The following is a 20,299-nucleotide window of genomic DNA, read 5'->3' on the forward strand; positions in this document are numbered from 1 at the left end:
TCCGTCAGGAACTGAATTTCAAAATAAAATAGCCGGAAACAGACGTAGGCCTATAAGGGACATTTCGAGCATCATTGCGATTGTCAACATTTCTGAGTTTAGGATGGCCGAAGACACTACACTACCCATAATCCCCAGCTATCATTTAGGACTACAGTCCCGTAAGGTTACGCAGAGCGTCAAACAGCTGTGTGAAATGGAACGAAACCACGCCAGACTATCCAAAACTGGAATCGAACGCCCCCCCAGAACTACACATGCTGGCTATTGTGTTTCGCAAAATGTTCTATGGGACGTCTCTACTGAACGTTTTCATTTTTCCCACAATTAGAAGCTGCCAGTATTAAACACATTGGCGTTATCAAATGTAAAACATATAATTAATAAATGGGTGAAAATTGCTTGTGTCCATAATGCGCAGCATTAATACCCACATGACAGCTCATTGTTACTTTGTAATTATACTCCACTACAATTCAGAGGTTAACCTGGTATTTTTACTCCACTGCATTTATTTGAGTTACTTTGCAGATTCTGATTAATTATGTGAAATATAAACAACCCTTAAATCAGACTTTAGTTCCACCTGAGTAAAATGCAGGTAAGGTGATTGTCAAGTGCCAACACTCAGGAGAGATATTTGATAGTTGGTGCTTGAGAAGACTAAACATTTATCTGCAATTGACATGAATGGAAACGAGTAATAAAGTATATTCATTACTCGTTATTCTCTACTAATAGTTCATTAAAGACTGTATATTATGGCTATTTTGCACATCCCTTTCAAGATTTCCTAAGGTGTATTGACATATCATATACACAACTACGGTGTAGTTATGCAATGAATGAAACACTTGGGTCACAGGTTCCTCAACAGTGCATTACAAGACATCTATCAATATGTGTGAACCTCCACCATTAAACTGTCATATTCTGCACATTTCTTATTCTATCTACATAAGAGTATAATCCATATGTATAATATCAGTTAAAATATGCGCTTCAACATAGTTAACATTGCAGGAAAGCAATATATTAGACGTTAAGTACTTTGTCAGGCTTAATATTTATCTGTAGATAGATACCCCTAAAGCTTTTTTCTTATTTAAAAGAAGACCTTAATCTGTTATTTAATGTTTAAATAAAGGTTAATTCGTTTGTCTGTTTTGCACCTCCTCCTATTAATATCTTTGTACATTCTGCACTAAACTGTTTTATTGTAGAGATCACTTATAGTATCTTCTTGATTTTTTATATTCTATATTTATACTTTCCCCCTATGAAAGTATGTACTCTTAATATTTTTTTAATCAAATAAAACACAATAATTCAATAACGTGCTTTAACCACTAGGCGGTGCACACAAGGTACACACAGCCATAATAACTTTGTATTATTAGTGTAGGACACTTATGTTTTCGTACAACATCTGAAAATGTGTAGTTTTATTCATGCTTTCACATAATTTTACAGCATATTGCTATACTATTTCAGACTCAGTATTTACATTCTTACATTCAAAGAAAATCAGTAATATCTTTAAAAACTACAGTCCTTTTATATCAGCTGTGCACCGTTATGGTGTAAATATAATCTGTGAATTAGATCAAATGTAAAAGTCAGCCGAATTAGTGTTGATGCAAGGAGACGTATTGTGTGAAGAGAAATTGAAGATGTTGTTTAATTGTTGAATATATTTATGATCCACGTCAAGTATTCAGTTTCGGCGGCATTTTCTCAGTTTTTCCAAAGGTCTTCTCATCAGGGGTCTATCAATAAAGAACTACGGCAGATCTGTAATATACAATGCAGCCGAACCGTGTATTACAATGCCGTTATGTGAAGACTTTCAAAGAGAAAAGCAAGAGCGCTCAGAATTAAGTATTCTTTTATTCTTTTAAAATGTTTTCCGGATTTCATATCATATAAACACCAAATCCCAGCATGCATTGCGGCTAAAACATCCAATAAGCGAGCTTAAAACCATAGCTGAGGATCTTGGGTAATCGCTCGAAATGCCTACGTCTGTTTCCGGTTATATTTATTTTGAAATTCAGTTCCTGACAGACGCCAAAAAAGCCAGAGATTATGGAATTAAACTAATAAATAAAAGCAAGGATAATTGTGTGTTATTGGTGAGTAAATAGCAGTGTGTTATTTTGAAAAGAATAACATTTTAGAAGGAAAAAAAGATTTTAAAAAATACAGATTTCCGTATTCTGAGGCTCTGAGCTCCATTTATTTTCCTCACAGACGGCAACAAAAGTCCGAAATTATACGATTTAAAATAAAAGCAATAACTGTGGCTTGATATTGAGTAAGAACATGTTTTTATGAACCACACAGCTTCCGGTCTTCCTCGACCCGACCGGAGAAAAAGACGTGCTGCAGGCAGTAGAAATACATTGCTTTTAAAATCGTGCTGTGCAACACGAAAAAAAGGGGCAAATCGTGTTGGTGAACACGAATCAATAGATTAAAAATCGTGTTGGTGAACACGAAATGCCGTGAGACTGGGTTGTCTCACCGTAGCTGTCAATCTGATCAAAAATACGTGTTCAATGGCATTAAAACGAGAAAAAACGCGGCTGAATCGGTTAATCCATAGGTTGATAATGTTTCTGGGAAATATTTTTTTTTAATTTATAAACCATAATTCCATTTTTATGTAAAAATTGGAGTGTAAAAGTTAGCTGCTAATGGTAGCCACCAGAGTTATCGCAGCTTACGGTTTTGGCTATGCGGCAGTCTCACACACACACACACACACACACACAACCAAATAAGGAGTATGTGGGAGTTCCCCTCGATTCCATTGGCTCTGACGGTCAGAAAGAGATGTCAATCAGCAAAATCGAGCAAGGGGGGCCAGAGATATGGAAAATCCACCCAAATGACCCCAGAAGTGGGTGTTTTTTGCTAAACCTCTCTAAAAAGGTCAAATATCACTTGTTCTGCATCAATCCTGATACAGGGTACTTATTATATGTTGTAGCTTGGATTCCTAAAGCTTTTAGTCTACTAACCCATCATTCAAGGTTGGTTTTCACTGGCGTAATTCTTTTTTTGGACGGACACAATAATTGACATTTTTTTACTGTGTTTAATCTGATTCAATCTGTTTTCAAATTTACTTTAAAATAAACACATCTATATTGATTCTGACACTTCTAAAATCCAACTCACAGGTGTAACCTTGCTTTGAGAAAAAAGATTATTAATTTAGCCCTTTTAGAAGGGAAGATATGGTCATTTGTTCTGGGAATGTCATTTTTGAGCCTGAGACCTGAAAAACAGGCTCGGTGCTTAACAGAAGTGGCTCATTGATAACCAACAGTGTCAGCACTGACGTGTGTGTGTGTGTGTGTGTGTGTGTGTGTGTGTGTGTGTGAGTGTATGAGTGTGTATTTCTTTATTATCATGACTTGCTCCTTACCTGTATTCAGTGATGTCATCTCTTATAAATATGTACTTTTATTGGTATAACAATGTAGTGGTGTTTGTATTCTTGCTAGGATCACCATCTGGCAAAGGGACTATCTGTGAAAACTAGCCTGTTGGCTATTTGAGTACATTTACATGTTTTTAATATGTTGATTAATTTACACTGGGTTTTAAATCAATCAATTCAATTAAAATACGAAATGCCGAAGAAGCTCAAAACACAACGGAGACCAGGGGACACTAAAGAGTGACACACACAGCTGGGAGACCGGGGGACACTAAAGAGTGACACACACAGCTGGGAGACCAGGGGACACTAAAGAGTGACACACACAGCTGGGAGACCAGGGGACACTAAAGAGTGACGTACACAGCTGGGAGACCAGGGGACACTAAAGAGTGATGCACACACAGCTGGGAGACCAGGGGACACTAAAGAGTGATGCACACACAGCTGGGAGACCAGGGGACACTAAAGAGTGACGCACACAGCTGGGAGACCAGGGGACACTAAAGAGTGACACACACAGCTGGGAGACCAGGGGACACTAAAGAGTGACGCACACAGCTGGGAGACCAGGGGACACTAAAGAGTGACGCACACAGCTGGGAGACCAAGGGACACTAAAGAGTGATGCACACAGCGGAGACCAGGGGACACTAAAGAGTGAAGCACACAGCTGGGAGAACAGGGGACACTAAAGAGTGACACACACAGCTGGGAGAACAGGGGACACTAAAGAGTGACACACACAGCTGGGAGACCAGGGGACACTAAAGAGTGATGCACACAGCGGAGACCAGGGGACACTAAAGAGTGAAGCACACAGCTGGGAGACCAGGGGACACTAAAGAGTGACACACACAGCTGGGAGACCAGGGGACACTAAAGAGTGACACACACAGCTGGGAGACCAGGGGACACTAAAGAGTGACACACACAGCTGGGAGACCAGGGGACACTAAAGAGTGACACAGCTGGGAGACCAGGGGACACTAAAGAGTGACGCACACAGCTGGAGACCAGGAGACACTAAAGAGTGATGCACACAGCTGGAGACCAGGGGACACTAAAGAGTGATGCACACAGCTGGGAGACCAGGGGACACTAAAGAGTGACGCACACAGCTGGGAGAACAGGGGACACTAAAGAGTGATGCACACAGCTGGGAGACCAGGGGACACTAAAGAGTGACGCACACAGCTGGGAGAACAGGGGACACTAAAGAGTGACACACACAGCTGGAGACCAGGGGACACTAAAGAGTGATGCACACAGCGGAGACCAGGGGACACTAAAGAGTGAAGCACACAGCTGGGAGACCAGGGGACACTAAAGAGTGACACACACAGCTGGGAGACCAGGGGACACTAAAGAGTGACACACACAGCTGGGAGACCAGGGGACACTAAAGAGTGACACACACACAGCTGGGAGACCAGGGGACACTAAAGAGTGACACACACACAGCTGGGAGACCAGGGGACACTAAAGAGTGACACACACAGCTGGGAGACCAGGGGACACTAAAGAGTGACGCACAAAGTATTTACTAAGATCTTCCACCTGAACTCTCTGCTGTAGAAAAATATGTTTGGATTCAGTGGTTTTAAAAAAGTCCCACAATGCATCACACACACACTCATTACAGGTCAACATCGGAGCTATTTTAGGAGGAAATTACAGTGTTAGGACACACACACACACACACACACACACACACACACAATGACATCAGTGCTCTATAAAGGGAGGATGGAGGAGGTGCAGAGAGGAAAGCTGACGGAGGAGGAAAGAGAACCCTTCGCCTCTTCCTGTTTAACGTTCGGTCTGAAATCCACTAAATAAACAGCCTTTGAATGGAATATAAAGTACTTTGAATTAGCAGCAAACGCATGAAAGCTTGTGTTTAAAAGATATACAACTGATATAAAGCTCAACCTGAGAGCGGAAACTCCCAGAAGATCATCCCGTCTGCGTTTTAACTTCCTCTCATTAAAACGCACTTAAAGACGTTTCCACAGCTCGCAGGTTTCCAGGGATGCCAGCGATTTTTCGAATATTCGTTAGTCTCCATAATCGAAAATTATAATCGATTTTATTTATATATTTTTTTATTATTATTTATGTTTCTTTTTTTTCTGGCTTAGTTTCAACCAAAATATAGACTAATAATAGTAATAGTATTAATAATTGTAAATGGCCATTGGTCACACCACCAGTTTGTTCCCCTGTAAACTTGGAGGAAGCCAGCAGCGCTACACACCGACCCCCCCCCCCCCCCCGTCACACGTGTGATTGATTTATTGGCAGAACAGTGAGAACAACACAACTAAAGATGAACAAAGCAGTACGTTCAAAGAAGAGTTCCTCGTGGAACTACTTCGAACTGACAAGTGCAAATGAAAGAAATGGTGTCGCTCCAATTATTTTTTTCTCTCCCGCGGGGAATAATCGATTAATATTCGCCAGGGCTGTCCGATTTTGATCATGGTCAGTGTCTGGCATCCCCAGTTTCCACAGCTCGCAGAGAATGAAAACCTTATTAATGCTTTTAAAAACGGTCAAATCTATGCTTTATCTTGAATGTGATCTTAGTCGTATGAACCGGTCTCAGCTGCTATGTGACGCAAGTGAATCTATGAAACAGGAACTTTGATTAGAGTATATGTGAGTGTTATGGTTAGGGAGTCATTATATCCACTCAGAGCCTTGCTTTGTAACCTTGAAACGTCACTGCAATATCGAGGTACTTAATCACAGATACCGTCATATTATATTGTCTTAAAGGTCCCATGTCATGCTTTTCCGGTTAGTACCCGTCCCCTTGTGTTATGAAGGTTTTTATGCATGTAAACGGTCTGCAGAGTCAAAACCCTCAAAGTGCACCCTGTAGCGAGTAAAACTCTAACACAGAGAAGACCTCCCCAAAACGCCTCGTTGGTGAAACGTCATCATCCATTAGATTCTTCCGGGTACATCATGATGTCATGTCGTACCCGGAACGAAATGGACCAATCCGTGGAGCCGTTACGTTACGTCCACGGAGCCGTTACGTTAAGCCCCCGCTGATTGGTCCAAATTGACCAATCCACGGACTTCCTCACACACTCAGTGCTGCAGCTCTGCTGATCTCTCCTCCCTGGCTGCCGGCTGATAACAGACAGTTGGGATCGCGGCGAAATTCTCTCTGCAGACCCATTCTCTCTGCAGACCCATTCTCTCTGCAGACCCGTTCTCTCCGCAGACCCGTTCTCTCTACAGACCCGTTCTCTCTGCAGACCCGTTCTCTCTGCAGACCCGTTCTCTCCGCAGACCCGTTCTCTCCGCAGACCCGTTCTCTCCGCAGACCCGTTCTCTCCGCAGACCCGTTCTCTCCGCAGACCCGTTCTCTCCGCAGACCCGTTCTCTCCGCAGACCCGTTCTCTCCGCAGACCCGTTCTCTCCGCAGACCCCGTTCTCTCCGCAGACCCGTTCTCTCCGCAGACCCGTTCTCTCCGCAGACCCGTTCTCTCCGCAGACCCGTTCTCTCCGCAGACCCGTTCTCACCGCAGACCCGTTCTCTCTGCAGACCCGTTCTCTCTGCAGACCCGTTCTCTCTGCAGACCCGTTCTCTCTGCAGACCCATTCTCTCTGCAGACCCGTTCTCACAGCGTTTATCAACCTTTTTCTGACTCAATATCAAGCCACACTTATTGTTTTTACTTCGGCTGTGACTTTGTGTGTGCTCAGGGTGAGTTTCGCTGTGTATCGCTAAACAATGAAATCACACCTCCACGGAGCTCAGCGCGATTCACAACGTCCCGACTGGTCCCGACCAATCGGAGCACACTGGGCTCACAGGGAGGGGGGGGGGGGGGCAAGAGCTGCAACGAGCCGTTTAGTGGAGAGAGTGAATACACGTAGTTTACAGAGATGCTGTTTGCGAAACAATGTGAGTTAGGACAATTGCACAGTATAAATCTATTCTAGTAGACCTCGACAATGGAGTTATGATCAGTGGAAATGGCCATGACATGGGACCTTTAATATTGTCCAGACCTTATTCTCCTTCAAGTGAAGCTCTGAAAGGAACACCATTAATGATCATTTATGGTCTACATTACAGATTCATGCTTCTAAAAATGATCATTATTACAGCTCTGATTACATATGGGGTTTATCCATCAGACACACATTCATACTGGTTTTAATAGCAACAGCTCCCCCTGCTGGACACACACACACACACACACACACACACACACACACACACACACACACACACACACACACACACGGTTTCCGACAGTTACAGGGATTTTCCTCTGAATGAAGACGATCTGACGTCAGCATGATGGAGATTAAAAATACGTTAAGTTTAAAGAACCACACCTAAACCCACACCACAACATATACACACACACACACACACACATTTCCACTGTTCTATAAACCAGACTCAGTGACAGATTTCATCAAACACACTTCAGAGGGAGGACTCTGTCGGCTTTGATCAGAAGAGTTTGAACGTTGTGGTGATTTCATTAAAAAGTGTAAATGAAAAAACAACAACGTCCTGTCTTAAAGGGTCCGTCTCCAGCTGGTGGTCTCTCCTGGGACAAGTCTCTTTATCCCTCTCATACCCTCTGTGCTGCAGCACCTCTTTTCACCCTCTGTCTGAAACCAGAGCCCAGTCTGTTCTGATTGGTTAGCTGGCCGGCTCTGTTGTGATTGGTCAACCGCTTAGAGACGTCCCGCCCCTTAGCCTACACCAGTGTTTCTCAAAGTGGGGGGTGCGCACCCCCTGGGAGGTGCAGAGGCATGACAGGGGGGGCTTGCCCCCGGACCCCCCTAGAGGAGGTGAGGACCCTCCTAGAGGAGGTGAGGAGCCCCCTAGAGGAGGTGAGGACCCCCCTAGAGGAGGTGAGGACCCCCCTAGAGGAGGTGAGGAGCCCCCTATGTGAGGTCCACACACCACCTATAAAAACAGCACTCGACCCCTGCTTACACCTATATGCCGTGAACTGATTACCGAGCCTTCATTGTAACAGTCGCGGGTACACTGTGTATATGCGTGGGGATTGTTGCAGTCGAACATTCCACGTCAAGCTACCCCACAGCACCCCCAAAAGAAATGTCTGGCGCCGCCACTGAGCCTGCGACCCCGTTCTGAAGAAATGTGCAGCCACTAATGCTGTGATAACACACAATATCAGCATTTTCTTTCTTTTCATTTTTTTGCACAGATTGCAAAGTATTATAAGTTACTGCTCAAGCAACGGGATTACACAATTGTATTATATATGTATTTATATAGACTTATGGAGCATTGTTTTATTATCACTGTTCTGGCAAAGCAATGCTCACGTTCATATTGATGTATTTTAATACATTTGTGTTGGGGGGGGGGGGGGGGGGGGCTGACAGAAAAGGGTTGAGAACCACTGAACTAGACAAGGTTTTGTTTCTGATATTAGAAAATAAAAATACATTTGAATACAAAAAAAAAAACTATAATTGTTCATTTTCTAGGGCTGCAACGAACACTTATTTTTATCAGATGATTCAATGTTTTCTCGATTAACTATTTGAGCAATATAATGTGAGGACATCTTTTTCAAATTTAATATAAAACGGAGAATAATTCAGTTTAAAAACAGCATTTTATGACAAAAAGTTGGCGATAACTTTTCTGTGGTGAGAATATTGATGAGTCTGGTCATTGGACCAGTTCAACAAAATGTCGAAAATAAAATCTAAAAAGTATTTGAAAAAAGTCCAAAGAAAGTCCATCACAGTCTGAGTCCAAGCGGATGTTTAAAAGTCCCGTTTCTTCAGTCCAAAGTATTCACTTTGATATCAAATAAAACAGTACATTTGAAAAAAGAGAGCATTTGGACCTGAAACATTACTTTAATGAGAACCCGATCAGAAAGATAGTTTGAGGTTATTTTCCTCTCATGCCACTATTGATTAGATCAGTGGTTCTCAAACTTTCTTCAATAATGTTCCCCCTTTGAAAAGAAATGCAGCCACGTACCCCCTGATCAGCGCAGACACTATTTGTTAGGGGAAAGCCTATAAAGAGGTACAGCGCAGCGCTGCATCTTCAGAGTCTGATTGTAACTGAGAAACACTTAAATGCTACGTTTCAAATGTTTACAATCCATCACTAAATTCATGGCAAACCAATTTCAACATCAAGCAATAACACAGAGACGACATTAGTTGCTTTGAACTGATCTTTTTAATAAGTTGTACTCAATGTAGTGAAACATGGGCTTGAGCTTCACTGAGGATCTGTGTCATTCTGACAGCGAGGCAAACTGCAGTTATTACACTTTACGTTTTGAAATATGTGAAACTCTATTAATATAAAACCCACACTGCTCAAACTTCCTTACTTTTCCTAACATTAGTTTATTTATTTATTTTGGGGCGTGGGGAATGAAGAGAAAAAGATATGAGCATTTTATGAGCATGGGATTTTGACCCCTCATATAAACACATGCATAATGCTGCGCTATACTTTGCGGCCACACACCGTTGCCAAGCAACGCTTATTGTTTAGGTCCTTTGATAAGCAGGCAGTCATATAATTAACTAGAACTAGATCTGATAGATTTGGATATAAACGCGAGTGAAGTATAACCGGACGCGAGAGAGATCAGATCAGCTGCTGCTGACTGAGAACACGCAGCTCTGCATGATCACAGCTCCGCCGCTGTGACGGACCGTTGAGCAAACTACACTAAGAGTTAGACCTAACACACTTAGCGAGTTGATCTACTCTGGAACTAGCTAAACTAGTTATACATATATGTATTCTTTACTGTCGGGTCACTTATTACAGGTTCAGCGAGCTGCACGAGACTGACGGGCTGTCAGGAGAGGGAGAGGAAAGAGAGCAGAGTTTCTGTAAACCTTTGAATAAAGTAGTTCATCTACTATTAGTAGTTTGTTTAAATGCGTTACTTATGTTGTCTTTTCACATTAACATAAAATAAATCTCATGTACCCCCTGCAGTACTGCAACGTACCCCTAGGGGTCCGCGTACCCCCATTTGAGAACCACTGGATTAGACCAATCACTGTTGCTGAAAACAATAATAAATACGTCCCTCAGACATTCAGCGATGGCTCATATCTGCAGCTCTACCCTTTGTAATCCTCCTTCTCCCCTCCGCAGTCAGACGTCACAGCGTCTTCCTCAGAAACTCATGAAGCGGGAAATCACATTTCACAGCGGAGGGAAACCTCGTGCTGCTGCATTCCTGCTGTGATCCCACTGAAGGAGAGGTAGTGATCAACTCCGGCCTGATATCAGCACAAATATTAGCTCTCAGCAGCGGTGACCCTGAACGCAGCACGCAGAGTTAATCTTTAATAAACCGCTGCAGGAATGTGTTTGTAAAGCGGTGAGAAAACCTCATCGGGGGAAGTCTGTTGAACTGAAGGCGGGTTCCATCCATTAGATATATGGAGCTGACTAACAACGTGCATCCATACAACCACCATCTCATTTAGTCAACTCTTTTATATCCAATTCAGCTAGTTATGACTTTCACTTTAGATCCATCATTTCTATACCGTTTCTATTTGACATCATATTTTTCATTTTATCTGTACATTTTTAATTCTCTGTTCCACTTTTAAAGTATTGTTATGTTATGTCTGAACACACTGAAGCTAAACTATTTCCCAAATTGGGATAATTAAAGTATTTATCCAACTAACTTTAAGTAATTAATGAACATGAATCCTATAAAACAATGTGTTCTATAACATTCATTCATTGGACATAAAATATTAGGTCAAAATGTAACTATTTTCCATTTGATCCTTCATTAGGACACAGACGCAGATATCACTCATCACATGCCCAGTTTCTGTTCGCAGCAAAAACACCTATCTTTTTAAATAGAAGCTCATTTCGAAGTGTAAAATTGTTCTTTTCTATTTCATTTCTAATGATGTGCAATACTTTGATTCACAAGCAAAACATTTCCCCATTTGGGATCAATGCAGCATCTTATCTTAGCAGCGTTTGTGTTTACAGCTAGAGATTATTTCCTGTTCATTGATTTACTGCTTAGTCGACTCCGTCCACAAAAAGGGAGTGCGTAGAGAAATGTGTTTAAAATGTATATAGGAAAAGTATACATGTCAAAATATATGTAAAACACTTCAAAAAAGTATGTGATCAACGTAAAAAAACAACATAACATGAAGACACTCGGAAATATATGTAAAAAATAGAAAACATTTTAAGTATTTGAAAATGATTTTGAAAAGTCAGAAATGTTCGTAGAAATTGTCCAAAAAGTGAAAGACGTCAAATAAGCAAACCGACGGAAATCTACGTGAACATTTTTGAAAACGTTCGTGTAAAATGTCCGAATCGATGAAATTAAGCTTTAAAAACCTATAACATATTCATTACAATCGTGATTGTGAGTTCTCAGAATGGAATTACACATACTGCATATCTAAGACTGTGTACATCACAAAAAGGAACATTTCAGACGTCATGTATTCACGCTAAACCTGAACAAACAATGTTTTACTCTCAATCGTTACCGACTCCAAAAACAAGTGCTACAAACAGAATGCTGATGTTAGAACGTTGAGTTGTTGTGATAACGGTCCATCAGAAGCAGATTAGCTGCTTTTTGAGAACAACGATAACATTTCTGTCAAGCTGTTGATCGAGTTTGATAAAGTTAGTATGAAGCTTTGGTTCAGGGAGAAACCCTGAGCTCCACGTCTAACAGCTGACGGTGATGTGGCCAGTGCTGCAAGAAACTGCAGACAACTGGAAAACCAGGATTATTTATAGAGAAGTCCACACACACACACACACACTCTTACACACACAGAACAGGAAACGGGGAGAGTGTGTGTCCCTCCTCACAAGGAAAAGGAGATAAACCCTGCACAGAGAGGAGCTTCAGTTAAAGCTTGGAATGACACCATAATGAACTAGGGATGAAGGAGAAACCCTGCTTCCACCCAACAGGATATCCACCTCCACACTCGTCCTAGTCGCTCAGGTTTCTCTTAAAGCAAGAACAGAGAACTATCGGATGACTTTAGCTTCTGAAAAGTGACCACATGCTGCTTCTCCTACGAGGTTGAATATACTTTGTGTTTTGGGCGGAAAACAAAGACGTTTAAAGACGTTAGTGTTTTGGAGACTATGATGGATATTTGATAGTTTCCTGAGATTGCATTAGAATAAAGGAGAAGACAGTGGGACCCACTCAGCACGAAGACAGACAGAGAAAGAGTGTGTGTCCCAAATGTCCTCACAAGGGAAAGAGAGAGGACGTTCTGTCACTGGCTGTCCGTTTAAAGCGATGCAGGGGAAACTGATTCAAGATGGAATACACGTTGTGTTTGGGAAGTTATTTAAAGACGTTACGTAAGGTTCATGGAAACTCTGAGGACGTTACTCATACTTTATAAACTCACTCGGCATGAGCAGGAAAAGCAAGATAAAGAGAGGACCGTCTGCAGTTAAGTGTTGGGTTCAGGATGTGTGTTTTAATCAGCTGCTGGAGTCCTCCCAACGAGCAGGCTCTCAGTTACAGCTTTCACTTGGGAGAACTGGAAACAGACAGAAAGTGAGCAGCGAAGACAGACGGGGCTTTGTCATTTGGAACAAAACGACAATGTGATTATTGAGTCTGTAATTGTGATCGGGTTTCCATTATAAGAGCATGACATCATTCACCCTACTGAAAAATATACAAAAACAAAGGAGGAAACCAAACTTCATTCAGATGTCTTCACACATAGTGCTCTCACTGCCAATGAGATCCACTGGTCCATTATGCAATTTCAATAACATCTTTATATGTGTGCTCTTTGTCTGCAAGCAACACATGTCAAATATTCACTAAATGTTTTTCTTAAATAATTGATGTACATGTACTACTCAGTGATTATTAAGTTAGATATATTGACAATAGGAGGTTTTATTGCTTTTTCACGTTTTGTAAATGTGATTTATTTGGGTTTGGGCTGTTGGTGTTTTGAAGACTTTCACAAACTTATGTGACGTTATTTTTATCATGATGGACACATGGCTGCAATAGGTTTGATTAAATACCTCGAGACGGTATTTTAGGGTTGACCAAAGATGCTTTCACTAAATATTTCTACAATAAGAGGTTTAGATCAATATTATCAGTAATTTGGATTTATTGACCAAGTAGGTAAAGACAAATAATAAAGTTGTCTGTGAATATTATGTACGAAAATGATACAGTCGGAAATTCACGTAAATGTCCGGATAGTATTTGAACAATGTCTAATTGTCCAATTCTACGTGAAAACAGATGAACATTCACATTAAAAAAAATGCTACAAATATGTGAAAAATTATCGAAAAGTAGACGTGATAACAGTCGGAAATATTTGTAAAGAATGTTCGAAAAGTATGTGGAAAAATAACAAAGTCTGTTAAATTCATAAAATTATATAAATGTACCGTTTGCAGCCTTTAACACTTGACATATCAACAATCGAAAACCTAAGACGATAATGAATCATGAAACAATATAATATTGATATATTGCCAAAGTTCACAAGGACATAGGACATATTGTCCACAAACATTGCAATAAGACTTCAAAACCAGGAAAATACACTTACGATATCAAAATGTCCAAAATCCTACACGAGTTCTAGTCTTATATCACGATATTGATATATTGCCAAGTCCTACAAGGACAACTAGAAGTCATCGTCAATTACCAATACATATTTAATATGTTCAGCCAGCACTGGCACTGTGCGTGCGTGTGCGTGTGCGTGGACCAGGTGAGGCTCTTTTGTCTCACACACAGAAAGGCTTTGCAGCGATGGAAGCTGCTGGACGGCCGCATGAAAAGAGCGAGAGGTGAATCAGATCTGCACTGTGTGACACTTTCCCCAGCTGGTTCAGTTAGAGGACAAACACACACATAACTCTCACACACACAACACGGGACAGTCCCTCTAAAGTCGGGTGAAAGTGTCCCTGTAAACCACATAAACCCGTTATTGTGTGTTAGAAAGAGATACAAAGTTTCAAGACGCCAAAGTGTTCCTCACCTCCGGTCCGAAGCAGCGACTCCTCTCCCTCCTCTTCCCCCGCCTCTACACGCTTATTCCTGGCACTAAATCCTTCCAGTGTCACTCGGGGGAAGACTTCAGATGTTCCAGAGTGAGTTTAGAGTTCAATCCTGCCCGTTATCAGCCGGTTTCTGGGGTCTTCTGCGGATGTTTCTGAGAGTCTCCGCCGCGGAGTCACTTCTGCCTGTCTGAGCTGATGCTGCCTTCACAGACTGTCGGACGTTTGGGGATTCATCTGCGCATGGGCGGGGAGGATCAGAACATTTATAGACCGGGTCGGATCTGCGGTCTCGGACCACATGAGAGAAATGTTCCGGGATTCAAACGAAGGGAAACATGTGACCAACACGTGTCATTCAACTACACATTCTGTACACACATATTAAGCTATTGACTAGATGTAAACTGTGTGTCCTTTTATTACACTGACATCATGCTCAATGATCAGAATGTATACATGTTATTCTTTGGAAACATATTGTCATATTGTCATTATTAAATTCAAATTAAAAGATGCTTTATTGGAATGACCATAATAATATTAATATGAAGCGCTTTGAGCACCAGGAAAAGCGCTATATCAATACCATAGTATTATTATTATATTATTATTATTCAAATGTGTAAGACTTATTTTTTAAATAGCCTAATTGTATTCTTATTTATCATATCAAAGTCTCATTTATTATATCAAAAATTATACTTATGTTTGAAATATTAGGCTGTTATACTATCTATTAAATGACATATTATTTTGCGCTAGTATTATTCTGGTATTTCATAATTGCCATGGCTCATGTGTCTTTTTTGGGAACAAATATTACTCTGACATATCAATCAGTAGTGTGATGGAAACTTCTGAAGTAATTGGAAACAGGACTCAGAGAGACACGGGGAGAGCAGGGGCCTATACTACGAAGTTGGTTCAACCTAACCTGGATATGTTTGAGTTAGCCGGTTGGCCTAATCCAAAACATACGCGCTCTCGCTAAACTGTACGACGCGGGTTATCAAGTGGATCGCTCAAGCCAGCCGTGTCCTATCTAGTTAGGTGCGCGTTCACATGAGAGGGGTGGTATCTGGAGCATTCGACCAATCACAAACATGGAGAAGCGTACTGACAGCGCAGCGTCATACTTCCTGAATGAAAAGTGAACTTTAATATTAGTCAAATATGAAGAAGTTAAACTTTAAATATCCATGACTTAAACACTTTATCCAGGATCAAAGCCACAGAGCTGCACCTGCAAGGTGAATACAGCTGGTAAAAGAAAAAGTGTTTGAATGCGTACATTAACAGGTTTATGATATCACTGCCCCGTCTAAGACACGATCTGACTTTCATTACATTTAACTCTAGTGTTTCCTCAACTTAATGTGTTGCTTAAAATAATACTTCTGCATACAGTATGTGACACTGTGAGTGTTGTACGGCCAGATACGGCTCAGCTGACTCAGATCAGGAGATATATGATACATTATGAAGTGATATGATGTGATATGAATGATAATGGGACACATCGTCTGCACTCAGTGTACTTATGTTGTGGCAGATATTTCAGTAAGCTTTCTTAACGCTAATGTTATAATAGTCAGATTGCTCTGAAGATGGAGGTGATATTATATTAATGTTCACGTTCACACAGTCGGTGATTTTTGCCGGCCGTCTTTCCTGCAATGGCAGTTTTTCTGTTTTTCCTTTCTCCTGTAATATGACTTGATCGCTTTAAACTCCGCACACTGAGCTCTGATTGGTCAGCAGGCGGTGCTTTCACTGAGTGGAGCTCTTAGCCTGCAACCTAACCTGCTCCCGACCAGGTTAGCCGCTCAGCATCAGTTACCATGGAGATCTAGCCTGCTAAAAAGAGAACCAGCTTCGTAGGACCGGAAAGCCGGAGTTTCCCCTGAATTTAGCCGCTAATCGAAAATCCTGCTTCGTAGTATACCCCCCAGGAGCTTTGATGGCAAACACTGACGGTTTATTTGGAGCTTCGGCCGGAGAATTCACAAGACGTGTCACGAGCCATGAGTTGACACAACGGATTCCAAATCAATTCTGAGGATCTGTACCCAGACCCATGTATTTAGCTGGTTCTGAGAGAATAATCAACATTGTGCATAACAAGATAAAACCATAACACCTCTATCAGCTGACGCCAACAGGCAGGAACAGGGAGACAAACCACTGAGAGCACAGCAGCCAAGCTACAGGTGCGTGTGCTCAGTACAAACTGATAAACTGGGTCACAGTAATGGGCCTTGGAACATATTCCCCCAACAGTTTGTGATTGTTATGAACATGTTTACAGCTTATTCATCAACTTACAATGATCTGTGTAAAACTCTATTTTGTACAAAAGTTGTCAGAATTAATAAAACATATTATGTATAAGCTTGATTTTAGTAATTAATAACCTTCTCATATTTAAGTATAATTATGGGTACATCTTGTTCTATATTTTTTTCTAACATTGTCAATGTTGTCATAATGTGTACATGTTGTTCTTTTTCAATACACATAACATCTTGTTGTTTAATGTTGAATGAAAGTGTAAAAGCAGCAGTTTGTTGTTAACGAGGGTTGGATCTATTTTTATGAGGATTAACAGCGTATCCATCCGCCAGTATAGGTTAGTGCTGTTGAATTATAGCATTATGAATGTATGACCCTCTGTTAATCAGTGTAGCATCATTTCAAGTTGTGTATTGGTTTCATTAGCAGAATATTGTAAACATGTTTCCCTTTGTTAGCACCTCGTGTCCTTCTTCTTCTTCTGTTTCTATTCTGCGGTGATGAGGAAGCTTCTTCTTTTCTTTTCTCATGTTGTCTTCCTCTTCGGCTCAGTCTCACACAATGAGAGTTTCCTGAAGCTTTTCCTGCATTTCTAAACACGTGAGGCCCTGTTCTGCAGGCCTGCAGCTCAGAGAGACAGCGCCCCCTAGCGGCAGGCACAGCAATATACCTGCAGGTTTTAACATGACATCTCGAGGCTCACGTCTCTATGGCTAAGGTGGTCATTATTCTAAGTATTATAATGTTTTGTTATCGTAGACATTCAGTTTTTTTTCGTTCTGTAACAAATCAACTTTCAAAAGAATGTAGATTTTAACTGAATTTAAAGATCTTTAGAAAATAATGTGAACAAAGTCTTGTTTTTTATCCACTCCTGTTATTATCCATATAGACATCTCGTGGTATTATGAATTTATTAACAATTGAACATTTGATTAATAAATGCCATGATTTTAGCGGGGCTTACAAACACAAAGCGCAAATTAGTTTTAGGGTTAGCAATACATTTCATAAAAGCAAAAGCTTTTGGTATCCACTGGAAACAAGAGTAATCATTATCAGCTCAATGCACTTAAAACATGAAAAGTAAAAGTAATCATTAGACAGTTAAAGAACCAACAAAAAGAGAACAGTTGCGATTTTATTTGACTTGTTAGTTCATCAGCAGACAGGAGGCTCCTATGAAGGATAATCAGTCACAAGCTGTTGGGCTGATACTAATAACCTCGTTAGCTTAATTAGAGACGTTAACCTCCTTCTGAATCTGAAGGGAGAGTTTGGAGTCACAAGCATGTACTGCTTTTCATCGCCTTGTGTTGTAAAGAACATACATTTATTTGTGTTCTTCAAGTTTTGGACCAGTGGTTGACCAAAACATTTTTAAAAAGCCACTTTGGACATGTATACATATTTCCTAATAACATTTATAATTAAAAAAAAGCACAACAAACGTGTTACATGAATCATTTTAAATAAAAATAAATTCTATAATGAAAAAAGCAACAAAAAACACAAACTATCCCTTCTTAAATATTATGAATATGTCTTTATTATCAGGCTATGTTCCACAATCATTCAAAGTAGCAGTGATAAAACCGCTTCTTAAAAAGCACAACCTCGATCCAGAGGTTTTAGCCAACTATAGACCTATTTCCAATCTTCCGTTCCTCTCAAAAATTCTTGAGAAAGCGGTCGCAAAACAGCTGTGTGATTACTTAAAAAACAATGATTTATTTGAAGATGTTCAGTCTGGCTTTAGAACACATCATAGCACAGAGACAGCTCTGGTTAAAGTCACAAATGACATTCTAATAGCCTCTGACAAGGGACGTGTCTCTATTCTTGTTTTGCTCGATCTCAGTGCTGCATTTGATACTATCGACCATGATATCTTATTGCAAAGACTAGAGCACTTAGTTGGCATACAGGGAACTGCTTTAGGCTGGTTTAGGTCCTATCTATCTGAACGCTCTCAGTTTGTACGTGTCAATGATGAATCTTCCACGCAAACCAAAGTTAGCCATGGAGTGCCACAGGGCTCAGTGCTCGGACCTATTTTGTTCACATTATATATGCTTCCGTTAGGCAATATTATAAGGAATCATTCTGTACATTTTCATTGTTATGCGGATGATACTCAACTATAGTTATCAATCAAGCCTGATGAAATTAATCATCTAAATAAAATTCAAGACTGCCTTAAGGACTTAAAAACGTGGATGACCTTAAACTTTTTGATGTTAAACACGACCAAAACTGAAGTCATTGTACTCCAAGAATCTACGAAACAAATTATCTAAGGATATACTAACTATGGATGGCATTAATTTGGCCTCCAGTGAGACTGTAAGGAATCTTGGTGTTATATTTGATCAGGATTTATCCTTTAACGCCCACATAAAATCAATTTCAAGGACCGCCTACTTCCATCTACGTAACATTGCAAAAATCAGGCATATCTTGCCTCAAAACGATGCAGAGAAACTAGTCCATGCATTTGTTACTTCAAGGCTGGATTATTGTAACTCTTTATTATCAGGGTGTACCAAGAAGTCAGTCAAGTCGCTTCAGCTGATTCAAAATGCTGCAGCTCGTGTACTAACCAGAGTTAGGAAAAGGGACCACATTACTCCTGTTCTGACTGCCTTACACTGGCTCCCTATAGAACACAGGATATAATTTAAAATTCTTTTTCTCGCCTACAAAGCCCTTAATGGGCAGGCGCCATCTTACCTTAAAGAACTCATTATACCCTACTGTCCTACTAGGGCATTGCGTTCCAAGAATGCAGGGTTGTTGGTTGTTCCTAGAGTCTCTAAAAGTACAATGGGAGCCAGAGCCTTTTCTTATCAAGCTCCACATTTGTGGAATCAGCTTCCAGTTTGTGTTCGGGCGGCAGACACCCTATCCGTTTTTAAAAGTGTGCTTAAGACCTTCCTTTTTGATAAAGCTTATAGTTAGGGCTGATTAGATTCAGCCCCTAGTTTTGCTGATATAGGCTTAGTTTGTCGGGGGACATCTTCCTTCTTCCTTCTCTCTGTCTATACCTGTGTACTCTCATGTTCCGATTAACCCAGCTTCCCCAAATGTCTTTCTTTTTGGTGTCTATATACGCTGGGATCCGGAGTCATGGATGATCCTGCGGTCCTGTGTCCTGTATCGCGAGCCCTGGATCTTGAGTCGTGGCTGTGGTCCTGGATCATAGGTCCTGGATGGATATCCTCGTGGATTCATCTTCCTATTATACACACATGCATTTCCAAACATTTGGACTACCTATGTTGCAAATGTATTATCTCTTCAATTTACACACGGCATCTATTGCACGTCTGTCCGTCCTGGGAGAGGGATCCCTCCTCTGTTGCTCTCCCTGAGGTTTCTCCCATGTTCCCTTTAAACTGTGGGTTTTCTCTGGAAGTTTTTCCTTGTACGATGTGAGGGTCTAAGGACAGAGGGTC

At 40.9% G+C, this 20,299-nt stretch overlaps 1 protein-coding gene across 1 annotated transcript in view; it reads right to left on the reverse strand.

The window, feature by feature from the left end:
- kifc3 (kinesin family member C3) overlaps window positions 1-14,770 on the reverse strand; it is a 65,554-nt gene extending 50,784 nt beyond the window's left edge. The window contains 1 exon segment of the mRNA XM_034197153.1: window positions 14,528-14,770. The gene's annotated coding sequence lies outside the window, so the exon portion shown is untranslated.
- Window positions 14,771-20,299: the final 5,529 nt, after the last annotated feature.

This window comes from Gymnodraco acuticeps, unplaced genomic scaffold (assembly GCF_902827175.1).
Source record: "Gymnodraco acuticeps unplaced genomic scaffold, fGymAcu1.1, whole genome shotgun sequence".
In the NCBI taxonomy this organism is placed as follows: Eukaryota; Metazoa; Chordata; class Actinopteri; order Perciformes; family Bathydraconidae; genus Gymnodraco; species Gymnodraco acuticeps.